This window comes from Ailuropoda melanoleuca, chromosome 6 (genome assembly GCF_002007445.2).
Source record: "Ailuropoda melanoleuca isolate Jingjing chromosome 6, ASM200744v2, whole genome shotgun sequence".
Lineage (NCBI taxonomy): Eukaryota > Metazoa > Chordata > Mammalia > Carnivora > Ursidae > Ailuropoda > Ailuropoda melanoleuca.
The window spans coordinates 19762966-19778432 of NC_048223.1; the positions used below are offsets into that span (position 1 = coordinate 19762966).

At 33.3% G+C, this 15467-nt stretch overlaps 1 protein-coding gene across 7 annotated transcripts in view; it reads right to left on the minus strand.

The window, feature by feature from the left end:
• Positions 1–15467, minus strand: part of TBC1D5 (TBC1 domain family member 5) — a 542532-nt gene that overhangs the window by 481402 nt on the left and 45663 nt on the right. For all 7 annotated transcript variants that reach the window (XM_034662029.1, XM_034662026.1, XM_034662027.1 and 4 more), the window contains one exon: positions 9744–9806. The gene's annotated coding sequence lies outside the window, so the exon portion shown is untranslated. The remainder of the gene's footprint in view (positions 1–9743; positions 9807–15467) is intronic.

Consider the following 15467-nt stretch of genomic DNA (forward strand, 5'->3'; position numbering starts at 1 on the left):
CCCGAGACATTTCTCATCCTACTGAACTTTGTATCTGCCACTCCTTATGTGTATACATGTTAAGAAAGCACACCTTCTCAAAAGTGAATACCTCTTCAACTTGCCTTCACACCAACCAGGGACTTCAATGTACTCAGTACATATTCCTGATTAATTTACTTTTCTTTTTAAAAATCTATTTATTTGAGAGAGAGCAGGTGTGCTCACATATGGTTGGGGGGCACAGAGGGAGAGGGAGACAAGCAGACTCCCCACGGAGCAGGGCTCAATCCCAGGACCCTGAGATCATGACCTGAGCTGAAATCAAGAGCCAGACACTTAACCAAATGAGCCACCAGGTACCCCTGATTGATTTATTTTAACCTGTATGAAAACAGGAGTCATGAGTCAAATAGTTTAAATTAAAACTTTATTTCCTACCATTAAACTTAAAATTAATAAAACAAAACAAAATTATGATCAAAGGAAAATATTCCAGAAAGAGATAACTGGTAATTCTGATTGTGAAATTTGAATTCAAGAGAACGAGAAGGTCTTTTAACAAACTCATGTACTAATTCAGATGTTTTCCTTTTGTCTATGGATATGGCAAGTTTTCACAAAACAAATATATCCTGTTTTCTTAGAATTTTCAATTTATTATTTGAAATAATTAGAATACTATGTTAACCAAAAAGACAAGAATTTTTCTCCATTCTTGTCTCTTTCCTATGATTTTGTTGTACTCCCCTTAATATACAACTCTTCACTAGTTGTTTTTTTAAATATCTTATAGCTTAGTTCCTAATCAAATGCCTTAAAAAAGATGCTCCCTTACATTGAAACTTTCATGACTACTTTGTACTTTAGCCTCAATATAAAGACATTAATTTGATTACTTTTGATTACCACAGGACACTAACAGTATTAACATTTTACTAAAAGTAAATCTCCATTTTTATTTTTTTCTTTATCAAACATTAATAATTAAATAGGATTAAAATAAAAATAACTACAATTCTTCTGACAAAACTGTACTGTTGCTGCCTATCATTTATCTCATTTCTATATTTTGTTCATGTTTTCATTCAAGAAATACTATTTTTGTATTGAAATACTGGCAAAAATAGGACAACTCCTGTTTTTATTGCAACATGGTACAATAAGTGCTCTACAAAGATTTGTGGAAGGTGAGGTGGTATCACTGAAAAATCGGAGAAAGCTTTTGAGAGCTGCATCTTGCAGGATAAGTTAGCCAGGAAAAGAGGTACGGAGCAAACAGCACATAAAAAGATTGATTCAAAAAAGATTAAGCAGATAAGCTGATTTCCTCTCCTTCCCAAACCCCAAAGAGATCTCAAATTTTTGCAAAATAGCATATCAAGGGAAATAACTCATCAGAGAATTTATTATAAAAGACTGTGAGGAGGTGTACCTGGGTGGCTCAGTTGGTTAAACAACTGACTCTTGATTTAGGCTCAGGTCATGATATGTGGAGCTCCACGTTCAGTGGGAAGTCTGCCTGGGATTCTCGGTCTCCCTCCCCTCTGCCCCATGCACACACTATCTCTCAAATAAATAAATAAATATATCTTAAAAAAAAAAAAAAAAAAGATAGTGAGGAGAAGCAAACTATTTTGTCCTCAGTTCAGTAACATTCAGCCTCACACATGCCACCGCTACTACCCTGGTGACAAATCTCCAAATAAAAGAACTAGAAAAACACTAACAAACAGGAGGATGAATTAATTCAAGGTGACTTACCCAAACTGAAAAAGACTTGCTTCCAGAATGAAAGGGTCCTCTCAAGTCCCAGTATAAACAATGAATAAAATCCATTCCAAGACACACCATCATAAAAATTCAGAGATAAAGATTCTAAAAGCTTTCAGAATAATAAAAACAGGTCATGCACAGCAGAAAACAATGTGGTGGAGGGGAAAAGACCATGGAGTTCTTGGAAGCAACACTGAATGCTGTGAACCAAAGCCTTCAAAATTCTAAAAGAAAATTACCTACAACCAAACTATTAATCAAGTCTGAGAGTAAAATAAGGGCATTTTAATCCTTCCTAAGATGTATGTGTGCATAAGGAAGTGAAGCCAGAAAAAAAGACAATGAGTTGAAATAGCAGATAAGGACCAGAGCAAAGCTGTCCAACCTCAGAGGGTATCAAATCCTTGACCTTCTAGATCACTTCAGTACCTCACAGCATGAATGAAATAGGCAGTAGCAGCTAAAGAAACAGTAACCACAGTAAACAATACTAGAGGAAGCAATTAGAAGCAAGCACTCTTTGCCTAGGCAAAGATGCCTGTGAGGCTGGAGGGAAGCCCCATGACAATGGCTGTTAGTCTTCAGATGAGTCTCTACTTTAAACCAGTAAATGACTGTGAAACTGTTACACGTTCATCTCTAAAGTTATGTTCATATGCATTAGAAATAGTGTCACTTTGAAGATAAACAAAGCCATGTAATCTATATAAAAAATGCATGCATACACACATATTTTCACTCATAAAAGGGTTTAACTGGATTATTTTATAATTAGGTTTCATTTAAGAAACCAATAACAAAATGGAACAGTATAGTTTCTATGAAGTGAGAGAATGATTTAGAGATATAAACAACAGCTCAAAATGGTTGTAAATGATTATATCACTCATCAATTTCAGAATCCCCCCCAAATTGATTAATTAGCATTAGTTATTTTTCAAATTTTAAGTGAAAAACTATGCCCACTCTATCTGGGTATCTTATGGACAAAATAAAATCTCCTTTTTCAACACCATTATTACATACACTTCCTATGCAGTTAATTTTCATTTACAAAAATATCAAAGAAATCAGAGTAAGTCCCCATATTCCCAACTAGAAGAGTGTTTAATGCTTAAGTATTTAATTCTACACGAATTGCTAGTTTTGATAGAAGCTCCAGTTTAATCTGGAAGAGTATGAGTTGGAAGAGCTATGAGGAATGAGCACACATTTCTACAACAATGGTTCTTAATCCCACCAGATCCTATGCCCCTTTTGTTCTCTGTACTATCCTGAAATGAAGTTCAGAGATAATAAAATCAAACTCGCATAGAAAGTTTTTTTAAAAACCAATATTAATTCCCTAACCATAATATTAATGAAAAATAAAATTAATTTATATTGAAATACTCACTTCATTAAACAAATGCTTAGGCATAGCTACTTAAGAAGGAAGAATAAAACAGTCACATATTCACACCTATATACAGTAAATAAATTTAGATCTAAGGGAGAAAAGAAGTCATTCTCCATAAGAAATACAAGAAAATGAAAAAAGGAGCAGTATAGGAGAACTCTAGAATAAAAATTAGTGTTAAGTGATTACAGACAAAAATTCATTTAGTGTGAGGATAAAGATAGAAAGAAGCTTAAATGAAATAAAGATTAAAATGCCAAGACAAATTACATACTGTTCAAGTGGAAAAAATTATGAAATACGATGTTAGTGCAACTGACCTGGGCTTTATTTTTAAGTGCAGTGTCAAACAATTACCTATGCTAAGACATATTACAGTGTAGTTAAAATATATCCCAGTAATACCACCACATTGTCAAGGCATGTATACATTAAGTCTCTAGTACTTAAAAATACAATAGAGACTACATCTTCCTAAAATAGAAAATAGTAAATAAAGAAATGTATTATAAGAAGTTACACAGAAGTTATATGATAAACTCCTGGAATGGTATCAAAATAATACTGAACACTAGACAACATAAAATAATCTTAAAATATAATTTTGACAACACATTTATTATCATTATTCTAAAAAATGAAATTTTAATATTTAGGATGGCAATTATGAAATATCTTTAAACAATCCTTATTAATCAATAAAATTCAATGAGTTCCATTAATTTAAAATTCAGTTTATTGTCACAAAAGTCTTAAATATCTTGTTACATATTTGCAATCAGTATTTTTGAGCCTCCTTTAAACTGCATTACTGAACTGAAAACTTTTCAACTAAAATTCTAGTTAGAAATGCTATATATAAACCAGGATGTGGAAAGAATGTATGAAATAAATTAAAGAATTTTGAGAGGATTTCTTTATTCTCCTTAAGCTTCCCCTCCACACAAACTTCCCCTCAAGTTTAAGATTCTTCACGTAACACCTTACAAAAAGTTGTCAGTATTATTATACATGAAAGTATTGTTACTTTATCTCTGAAGAGAATTTAAGCAAGCAGACTGAAAAGTTACATGGTACTCAAGACAATCTTTTGCAGTCTGAGACTGCCCCATGCATTGTAGGATATATAGCATCCCTGAGCTACATCCATTACATGCCAAAAACACTCCAACAATATAGTGACAAACACAAGCATAATTTCCAAAATTCCCCTTTTAAGGCAGCACACTCTTATTTAGAAATCATTACTCTAGAAGTCTTACAGCAAAGAGCATACTATAATGGGAAAAACAATAGAAAAAAAGTGTTTCAAAAACATAAAGAAACACATCAATTATACAAAAAATTGTTAACTTGCCAATTTCATCCTCTTCCAAATATCCTTTCTGTGGCCCATATTTTTTTTATATTGTGTAAAGAGAATGACTTAAAGAGATTTGATAACCACTCTAGATCATATGTATATCCTCTTTATATAATTTTTAATAGAAAGTTTTCCTATATATAATCTTTTTAATATTCTCTTACTTAGCCAAATTGAAGTCAAAAATAGAATATAATCAATAAATTGTATATGTATAGGCATGTCAAGCTTAAATAATTTCACTGATGTGCATTTTATTTTGTTTTTATTATTGCATGTTGTTTGGTGTTCACTGTTTCACTGAGCAACATCAACACTAAGATACTGCATTTGTAATATTCAGTATTATTAAAGACTCATATGTCAGTATTATTTAGTGCCCCAAGAAATCCTTACTGTATGAGTCCCCTTTTTTATTTTGCAAACTCTAAATTTAATAAGGTTCTATTTAATTAGTCCAGGATTCAAATATACATTCATGCCAAATTTAGCAACCACATGGGAGGTTAGGGAGAAAGGTATCTGAAACACTTCCACAGGAACAACCTTGGGTTGCTCTCTTAGAGTATCAGTGCAGGGGCCCACAGTACTTCACATGCTATCCACAAAACAGACGAGGTGTGAAAGAAATTTTGTGTTTAACATGACCTTTGGCTGTACCTTCACTTGCCATAATTATAAAGGAGCTACTCTCAGAACCAACATATAAGTTATGTTACTACTCTTACAACTATAGTATTTTATGAAGTACTTTATACTGTGACAAACTGAAGGCAAAATATAAGGAAGCTCTTCCTTTGTTACCAGGCACACTAGGCCTTTCTGAACAAAAAGAGTTCTGATATTATATATATATGAATGAATAAGAATTATTGCACAAGATTTTTTTTTTTTTTTTAGTGCACAAACACAAATATGTCAGTGTGGCTACCTGGTTCAACTTAACAAATCATCTATACTCTAAAGGCAAATAAACTGGATCTTTAATAATCTAATTATGACTTTAATAATGTAATATGTCATTTTAGATAAATACCTGTCAAGAGGGAATTAAAAAGAAAACTATAAAAAAACAAAAAGACAAAAAAACACCTTTTCTAGAGATTCCTATTTTCCTATACAAAATTTCACCAAGGAAAAACTGTTGTTTTTAAAAATATTTGGCAAAACTGCGAACACGTCAATACATATGACGTGTAACATGGATTTTTTCGGGGGTGGGGGAAAACACTGGATCATCCAACATAAAATTATAAATTTGGAAGGTAGAACAAACAGGATTCGTTTTCAGTACAACGTTAAAGATGCCAAAAATATTTACAAGGCATTAAGGAGGGCACATATTGTATGGAGCACTGGGTGTTATATGCAAACAATGAATCATGGAACACTGCATCAAAAACTAATGATGTACTGTATGGTAACTAACATAATAAAAAATTTTAAAAAAAAAAGATTTACAAGGCAAAATGAGCACAGAAAATCCTGTAAGGTATGATAAGAAGAGAAATTTTAGGACTCTCTACTATACCATGAGCAACTTTACCATCCTCATATTTCCATTCCCAATAGTAATACCTCTTTACTTTTACCTTGAAAATAGGCTCCAAAAGCTGTGAAACATCAGTCACACTTGATAAAAGTCATAGCCACAACCTGCCTTGGTTGCCTAACAAAAACATATAAATACTGGCAAAAGAAGTCGGTTTTATCACAAAATCAAACATTTTTAAAGTTACTGTACATGAATTAAGATTCCTCTTAAATATGTTTTATAAGGGTATCAGAAATTACTCAATAGGCATGTGAGATATTACTATCACACTAGTAATAGTGAGTCCTGAATTGGAAGATAAATTATATGGTCATCCTAGCTATTACAGTATTTCATATTACCTACATCACAGATTTTGAGGATTTCATGATGTAACAATTATTCACCTGGAAACGCTAACTTAAAAACTTTGATTCACACTGTTCCCTGTTGTTCATACAAATACAACTACCTATGGCACTCACACCAACATCACCCAAACTCTACTGCTATCAGTAGCTCATCTGTTTTCTGTTGTCTTTGTGTGCTTCAGACCCAGGATGATAAAGGCTTGTCTTTGTCTTCAGGGAGCAAACAGAAAAGATCCTATTCTCTTAGCCTCACACCAAATTCACAACATTTTTCCTCACTCCCTGAGGCTCTACAGAATCTTTTAAATACTTACATTTAAGTGTTTAAAATTACAATTGGCTATTTTCTCATCCTTTTTACACAGGTTAAAATACTTAACTGTATGCTAAACACTATATTTAGAATTAATTTAATAATACGTTTGTGGCCATTTCTATAAAAGCTCAGGCATCAGACTCTTAATCATTCTTTTAACAATGTATGTCTAACCCTGATATACCATTATTTTTATAAGGAAATCAGATTTGACCTAACAGAGCCCTGGAAATGGCCATAGGCTTAAGAGTCCAAAGATCTGAGTGTTGGACAACCACCAGGAAAACCATACAATCTCCCTGAGGCACAAATTCTTTTAATGTAATTCTGATCCACTATATGGGACTACAAGAAGAATCAAATCAGAAAATTCAAGAAGCTTAAGTATTGCCTACTGTTTAGAAAAGAAGACCAAGTATAACACAAAGTTAATATACTTAGCAAGTGAAACCTATCAGAAATAAAGAAACACATTCTCAAAAACAAAAAAAACACCCAAAACTGGCTAATACTGCAAAACTGTAATGGGCTAGGAAAGACCCTTGAGAGTCAGACTCAATGAGTCCTAATCCCAGTGCCATCACTTACTGCCATGTGTGTGGCAATGAGCAAGTTACTTAACATCTCCAAGTTTCTGTTTCCTCATTCATAAAATGAAGACAATAACTGTATTTATCTCACTGTGAAGAAAAACAATCCATGTAAAACATATAAGCACTGTACCTGCACATAAGTGCTCAATAAACGCTAGCTATTATTATGAAAATCTCCACTGATGTCTCCTTCCAAAAACAAGTCCTAAAAAATTGTTTTGATATCAGTAGAAAATTTCCCATATGTGTGCGGATGTGTGTGCATGTGTGTGCACGCACATATGTTTATCTTCCAATGAAGACCACTTGGATAACACAGCTAATACTCCACAAATACAGATTGATAGTGTGGCTGGGTATATTATTGTGACAACTAACATAGTAAGATCTTATTCAACATTGGAGAAGGCAGCTTTTTTCTTCAAAAGAAGTCCACATTGGCATACTGAAGCACATTTTGAAATAAAATTCCATATCTGACAGTATTTGTGGTTGTTCGTCTCCAAAACAGAAGTCACAGATATGTATAATACACACATTTTTAAATCCATGTATATAAATCAAATGAAACCACTTCCTATAAGGCAAACATATGAAGATGCTAAAGCAATATTCCAATTAAACATTCATATATTCAATATTTCAAAATAAGAAATGTGGAGATATATATATATATATATATATATGCATAATTTACATTCCCTAGTAAAACCTGTCTACAGAGGCCATTTTCACCATATTTCAACAGCATCCTGGGGTTCCTTTTCATTCAGTCAATTAAGCGTCTGACTCTTGATTTCAGCTCAGGTCATGATCTCAGGGTCATGAAACCAAGCCTCGCATCAGGCTCTGCTCTGGGTGCGGAGCCTGCTTAAGATTCTCTCTCCTTTTCCCTCTGCCCCTCTAACTACATCCCACCCCCTGCTCATGCTCTCTGTCGAAAAAAAAATTTATTAATTAATTAAATCAAATTAAATTTAAAAATAGCATCCTAACTTGAACCATACAATGCTGCCTCTCTCTGAAATGTTAAAACTGTAAAGTACACAGTAATTCACTGCAAGCAAACACAGAAGACTAAGTTGTGCATCTGACATTCTTTTACCCAAACAACTGCTTAACCTATTCATTAAACCCATTCAATGACAGAGCAGTAATAACTGCACTACCTTATGAAATACAATCAGACAAAAGAAGAAATACCTTATTTGGTTAAAAATACATAAGAGAATTATTAGCTAAAGTCAGGGAAATTATAGCTTTCATTTACAAAAGCCCTTGTCCATTTTAGTTCATTAAAATGAAGTTGTATAAAACTTTCCATAAGGGATATGATATTAAATATGTCACTATGACTGATATAAAAATCTATATCAACATCATGCTATTTGCCAAATACACATATAATGAGAATTTTCAAAAATAAAGGCTATATCAGTCAAATTTATATTTCAGGGATCCAAATCGAAGTCGGACTTCATTTCTCTGAACTTTCCTAAAAATATCCCAGTAGTAAAATAGATTTGCCTCTAAAATAAAACAACAAGACTCTCTTACTTATTCTAAAGCAAGTAAGAAATGCAGACCTGCCCTTTAGAGATACAAAGGATAATGTGGACTGAGGTTTACATGTTCAATCTCAGTTTACATACTATAGGCTATATCATTAATTTGTAAGTGACTACAATGAGTATGCACACAACACATAAACATTCTATCATCAGTAACCCTAAACAGGTAGATTTAGAGCTAAACAATGCATAAATGAAATTTCATCTCTACCATAAATTACTAAGAAAAAAAAAAAATCCATGGGCATTGCAATGAATACACTTTTGCCTTAGAGCTAATACTTTAATTTTAAAGAACCACAAAGAAAAAAATCAAAACTAGTCAGTAACAATGCAGGCTCTAAAAGCAATAAACTCAAAATTAAGTTATAAATAATTTAAAGCATGTCATGAAGATGTATTAATAATTCATCAGATAAATAATTTACTAAATAATCAAATAAATAAATAATGAAATACATAAATAAATCAGCAAATAAATAATTCTGCAAAATAACCTAAACAATAAGTCACCCAAACAAATCACAAGCCTACAAAACTACAATGATTTTCTGGATTCTGATAGTTTTAAATAAGCTAATGTACATAAACTAGATCAATCCCTGTTAGAATTAGAAATATTTTTCAATGCTATTGGTAAAATCCTCATCTCAATACATAAGAACACATTTTCAATTTTTAAAGGACTGCATTGGATTAGTTCTTATAAATTATTAATATGATTATAATATATCCTGCTCTATATTTTACATATAATATCTTTGCCTAACATATTTTCCCCCAAACAACTGGATACTTAAAATATTCTTAACTTACACTTCTTTTTCAAAGCCATACTTACAGGATAATGGTGCCACTGCCTTTCTGATAGTTTTCCTATCTTCACCAAGTCTTTGGAAATTTTCTGCAGAGATAGAACAATAAGAATAACGTTAATTATTAGATGAGATTTCATCACTAGTGAACAAGGTTTTATAATTGTACAAAGTAGCAATGGGAAGTGGACATTGTTAGTTGTAAACTATGTGAAGTTTTTAGAAGTCTTCAGTGTACTAAGTACAAGCTAACAGAGGCTAGCTTCCTCTATTGGAACTGACACACAAGCTGTTAAAATTGGCAGGATTTCAGATATGAAGGCAAAAACTTTGAAGGACAAAGTGATTGGCTGACATCTAATGCTATCCTCAATTTGAGAAGCTCAAAGTCCTTGACAGAATACATGAGATCACTTAACTGTTACAATTTGAATATAATGACAATCTAATACAAGGAGTCAAAACACAACTGACCTCATCAATCAGTCTTCATTGGACATTTAAAGTTTGTATCTACCCACAGTATAGTACTCCTGAAATCCATAAATAGTAGATCCCAAACTATGATTGCCTTGCACACAGAAATAAGAAGTCTAAAATGGGTTTTTTACGCATTACAGAGAATAAATTCAAACAATATAGTACATCTGAAGAGAAGACTGTCTATGGTCCCCAAGTGTAAGGGAAGATTCTAACTTTATCTACACAACTTCTGTGTAAATGTTCCTTGAACTATAGACCCCATAAATCTGAACTCAACCTAAAAAATACAGCAAATCCTAAAACATCATAAGTTGGTTAGAGCAATGATTCTCAACTGGGGAACAATCTGCCTCCCAAGAGACATTTGGCAATGTTTGCATACATTTTTGATTGTCATAACTGGGGAATATTATTGGCATCTAGTGGGTAGAGATCAGGGATGCTGCTGAACATCTGTAATGCACAGAAGAGACCCCCACAAAGAATTATCTGTCCTAAAATTTCATTAGTGCTGAGGATGGGGAAACCTTAGGTTAGAGTAAAATGATTTTTAGTCGTGTATGGTTTTCCACTTATAAAATAGTACAAATTTGGTTCAGAGATGTAAAGTCTTTTGTTACGTGCATAACATTACATGCAGTGGAATACCCTGGGGAAAAAAATGTATATCCTTGAAAGGGGTATGTGGGAACTCTGTACTTTCTGCTCAATTTTTCTGTAAACTTAACACTGCTCAAAAAAAAGTTTATTAATTTTTTAAATGTGTATCCTTCACTCATTTCATTGAAGTTATGAATAACTTTCTTAGAATACTAAAAAAAGTCTACAGTAACAAAAAATTTTTTTTCATTTATCAAAATTCCTCCAATAAAGTTAATAAGAGAACACTAAAAGTCACATTTATGAGCTGACTTTATCAAAGTGACTAGACAAGATATTTAATATTAAAAATTCATAGGGCTTGAAGGGATTATTCAGATACAACATACCATCCTCAATGGTTTGTGGTTGGTTTTGTGGGTTGTTTCTGTCTGGGGTTTTGAGGGGGTTTTGTTTGTTTGCTTTTCCCTAAAAGCTACCAACTGTTTCCTGAAATAATATTTATGATAATTATTAAAAGTACTTGAGAACAAAATTCAGCAATACAGCTAACAAAAACATCCAGATATTACGTATAATTTTAAGTACTTTCTTTTCAATACCAATTAATCTCTCTCCAGTCTTAAAGAAATTTTTTGTTTGCAACATAGATCCAAAATCTACTATGACACCATGCATGTTTCCTTATATTTGATCTATTACATTACTACACAGAGTATTAAATAATGCTATCCTTTATCAGACAGGATTAGGTCATATCCTTCCCAAGCCAAAAAACGTTCTTAAGTTATGATAATATAATGACTTAAACAAGAGGGAAAAAAAGGAAGAGAATTCTCCCCATGTAAACGCCCAGAAATAGACAATCAAAAGCTGATGTGGCAGCTCCAAACATTGAGAACTTAAGTTCCTTAAGCTCTACTACATACTGTTTCTACTCCAAGTGGCCTCATACTCTAAGACAACTATGGGCATTCTTGCTAATACATCCACATTGCAGGTAGCAGAAAAAGAGGGGAGGAAAAGGCCCGCCCTGCTCCCTTCTAACTCTCCTGTGTTATTTCAGCCTACAGCTTATAAACCATAGCTTTGTCCTTTGGCCATACCTAACTATTTGGGAGGATAGGAAATGTAGTCTCCAACACTGGTAATAATGCCCAGCTATAATATTGGGGTTCTTCTTACTAAGGAAGACAGGTAAAATGAATTTTGTAGGACAAATTGTAAGATATAGACTGCAGTGGAGGTTACAACTCTTCAAAGAAAATGGGAGATGCACTCAAAATTTCTCATAAGGTGGTTCACTGCAAATTACTGGTACATGTACATACATGTGTGTATGTGTGAAAGAAAACCTAAATGTTTAAGTAAATGTTTAAAAAAAATTAGGGATAATCTCAGTATAGAATGCTATGTAGTCACTAAATATCATACTTTAGAATTTTACTGATATGGAGAAGTGTTCGTAATATTAAATGAAGAACAGGCTATAAAACATTTCATATAAAATAATTCCTATTTTATATAAATATACATACCAACACATGCATATATGTATACACAGTGTATATGTGTGTATATATATACACACACACACACACATATATATATATACACACACACACACACACACACACACACAGAGGCACATCATATATCTATATCCAGAGAAAGACTGAGATCATTTAAAATTCAAGAGAATGCAACTAATCTAAATGATAACAGTGTTTAGGCTTTGGGAACTGTAACTTTCATTTTCCCCATACTTTTCATTACTTTCTAATTTTTGTGCAATGAACACATACTTACACTTATGTTTACTTTTCTTTAAGATTTTAATTATTTATTTGAGATAGAGAGCAAGAGAGAGAGAGCACGAGTAGAGAACAGAGGGAGAGGAAGAACCAGGCTCCCCACTGACCAGGGAGCCCGATGCAGGACTCAATCCTAGGGCCCTGGGACGATGACCTGAGTTAAAAGCAAATGCTTAACCAACTGAGCCATCCAGATGCCCTACTTATGATTACTTTTCATGAAGATTTTGGCCTAGATGAGGAAAAGGACCTTATAAAAGTAATTAGATTCAAGCTTCAATTTACATTTTTACTTAGAATTTTCTTGTAATTAAAAAAAAGTGGGGGGCAATCTATAACTGAGCTGTATCTTTCCCAACTGGGGCAAAACATGTAGGTTTCTCTTTAGTTGTAGTAAGAAGCTAACCTCTCTGTGCCCAACTTGTTTTCAACTTACTAACATTCACATATCACATTTGTCAGCTTTATACAAGTCACTCCTAGCCAGATGCTACATCCATCATTCCTAACAATTTACCCTGACATATTGATTACTTTGTTCATCTCACTCTGTAGAACTAATCATTCGTACTTCATGCTTCTACAAATCCTTCCATTTTCTATATTTCTCGGTCAATTTTTTTCTACTTTATTACACATTTTTCTGGTTACTTATATAATGGATACATCTAACAGAAATTACATCTTTCTTATATCTTTACAACTATCTTGCATTGTCTTGAATTTTCCAGAGCTATTACTGGGTATACACACCATTGCTACATTGGTATTAACTTTATTGTCTATAAGTCTCACAATTTGGAACACCTCGAAGTTCTCCACATTTTCCAGAGTGATTCAATTTCCTAAGCCTCTATTGCTATCATATAAAAAAATAGAAAAGCAGGAAAAAGGCAAGCAATTGATATATTTAAAACTACTAATATGTGTATTGAATGGACCAAAACAGCAAACAAACAAAAAAGTAAAATATATGGTCCCTGCCCTCTAAAACTTGGTCAAAAAAGACAAACACACACACATGCACACATGCACACGCAGGCTCACTCACACACACAAACAGGGCGGGGAGGAAGGGAGAGGGAGAAAGAAATTCACAACCAAATGTAAAAAGAGGCAGGTGTACAATCAGAACAATATGTACTACCAAAAATCCAAAAGGTAAAAGCCACAGGCACGGATAATCAGGGAAGGCTCTCCAACTGAGACCAAATCAATATAGCGCTAGGACAATGGTTCTCAACTAGGGGAGACATCACCCCCTACAAAGGACCTTTGGCAATGTCTGGAAACATTTTTGGTTATCATGAATGGAAGTCACTAGCTGCATCTAATGGGCAGAGGCCAGGGATGCTAACATCCTACAACGCACAGGAGAGCCCCCACAGAAATTAATTATTCAGCCCAAAATGTCAACAGTGCTAGAAAAAGCAGTTGGAGTCAAAAGAAGAGAGAGCATTTAAGCAGGATAAGTAAAAGAATGATATGACATGAGTAAAAGAATGATAACTACAATACACGATGTCTTTAATAAACCATAATATGGCTAGTGAAAGAACAGGGAACATGAGATTAGAAAACATAACTGGGCACAGACTATAATGGGCCTACACAATAAGTCTGACAGACCAAGGAAATAAAGAAAAATGCCTGTTATAATAACAAAAATACAAGAAAGCTGAGGCACAAAATAGCAACATACTTGATAAGAAACAAAATTGTAGATAGATGGGGACACTGATTTCCAGCAGTATGGCAGACTAGATACCTTGATACTATTAGATGTTACTTTTAAAAGTTAGTGGAAAAATCTATTTGAATGAACTGCTTAGCTAGCAAGAAAGTACAGTATTCACATAAGCCATAAACAAAAGTAGAATAAGAAAACCAGAAACCACCTTTTATCTCGAGAGTTTCCACTGCAGAAAACTGGGCTTACATTTTGATGGCTACACAGGCTCAGGAGATAGACTCTAAGTCTATCAAAAGGAAACACCTCTATCTATATAAAGCTGTTATGCCAAAGGGCTACACCCTCAGGTTAAGATCACCACAAGGATCTCCCTCCTATTACCCGTTACAGTCATACCCACCCTAGACCCCACCATCCTGAACCCCTAGCAAACCCAAATCTGTATTCCAACTCTGTAATTTTGTTATTGCAAGAATGTCTATCAATTCTCTTGACACAGTAACCACAAAGTGTAACCTTCAAAAAGTTTCTCAGACTAAATTCATACTACATGTATAATCCAATAAATCTCATACGAAGATGTCATTTGAAATATCTTAAACTGTTAATACCCCCAGGCACCTGGGGGAAACATAGGCAAATTACTGGTGAAAGAAAAATAACTTCTATCCAGGCCTCAAAGAATACAGCAGCTTTCAAAAAACTCTACTCAAATTAAAAAAAAAAAGTTACAAAACATACAAAGATACTAGATACTATGAATGAGTCAACACAAACAAAAGAACAAAAGACAGCTGGATTAGATTGACTACAGATTCTTCAATTATTGAACAGATTACACAGTAAAGATGTTCCAATCAACAGAAAGGCTTAAAATATATATACAAGTTAAATAAATCCTCAAGAAATCAAAAACATAAGCTTTAATTTGAGGTAAAAACTAAATAGCTGACTCAATACAAGTGGAGAAAGAATTAGAAAGATGTTTAAAACCAGTCTAAAATTTAGTTCAGAGAAATAAAGAAAAAAATATGTAAGAGCAGCTAAAAAATAGAAAGAATAGAGTAAGGTCTAACAAAATAATTCTGAAACCATCTGTGAAGAGCCATTTTTCAAATTGTCAATCCACTGCAGAGAAAAACTGTAAAATTCAATAAAAG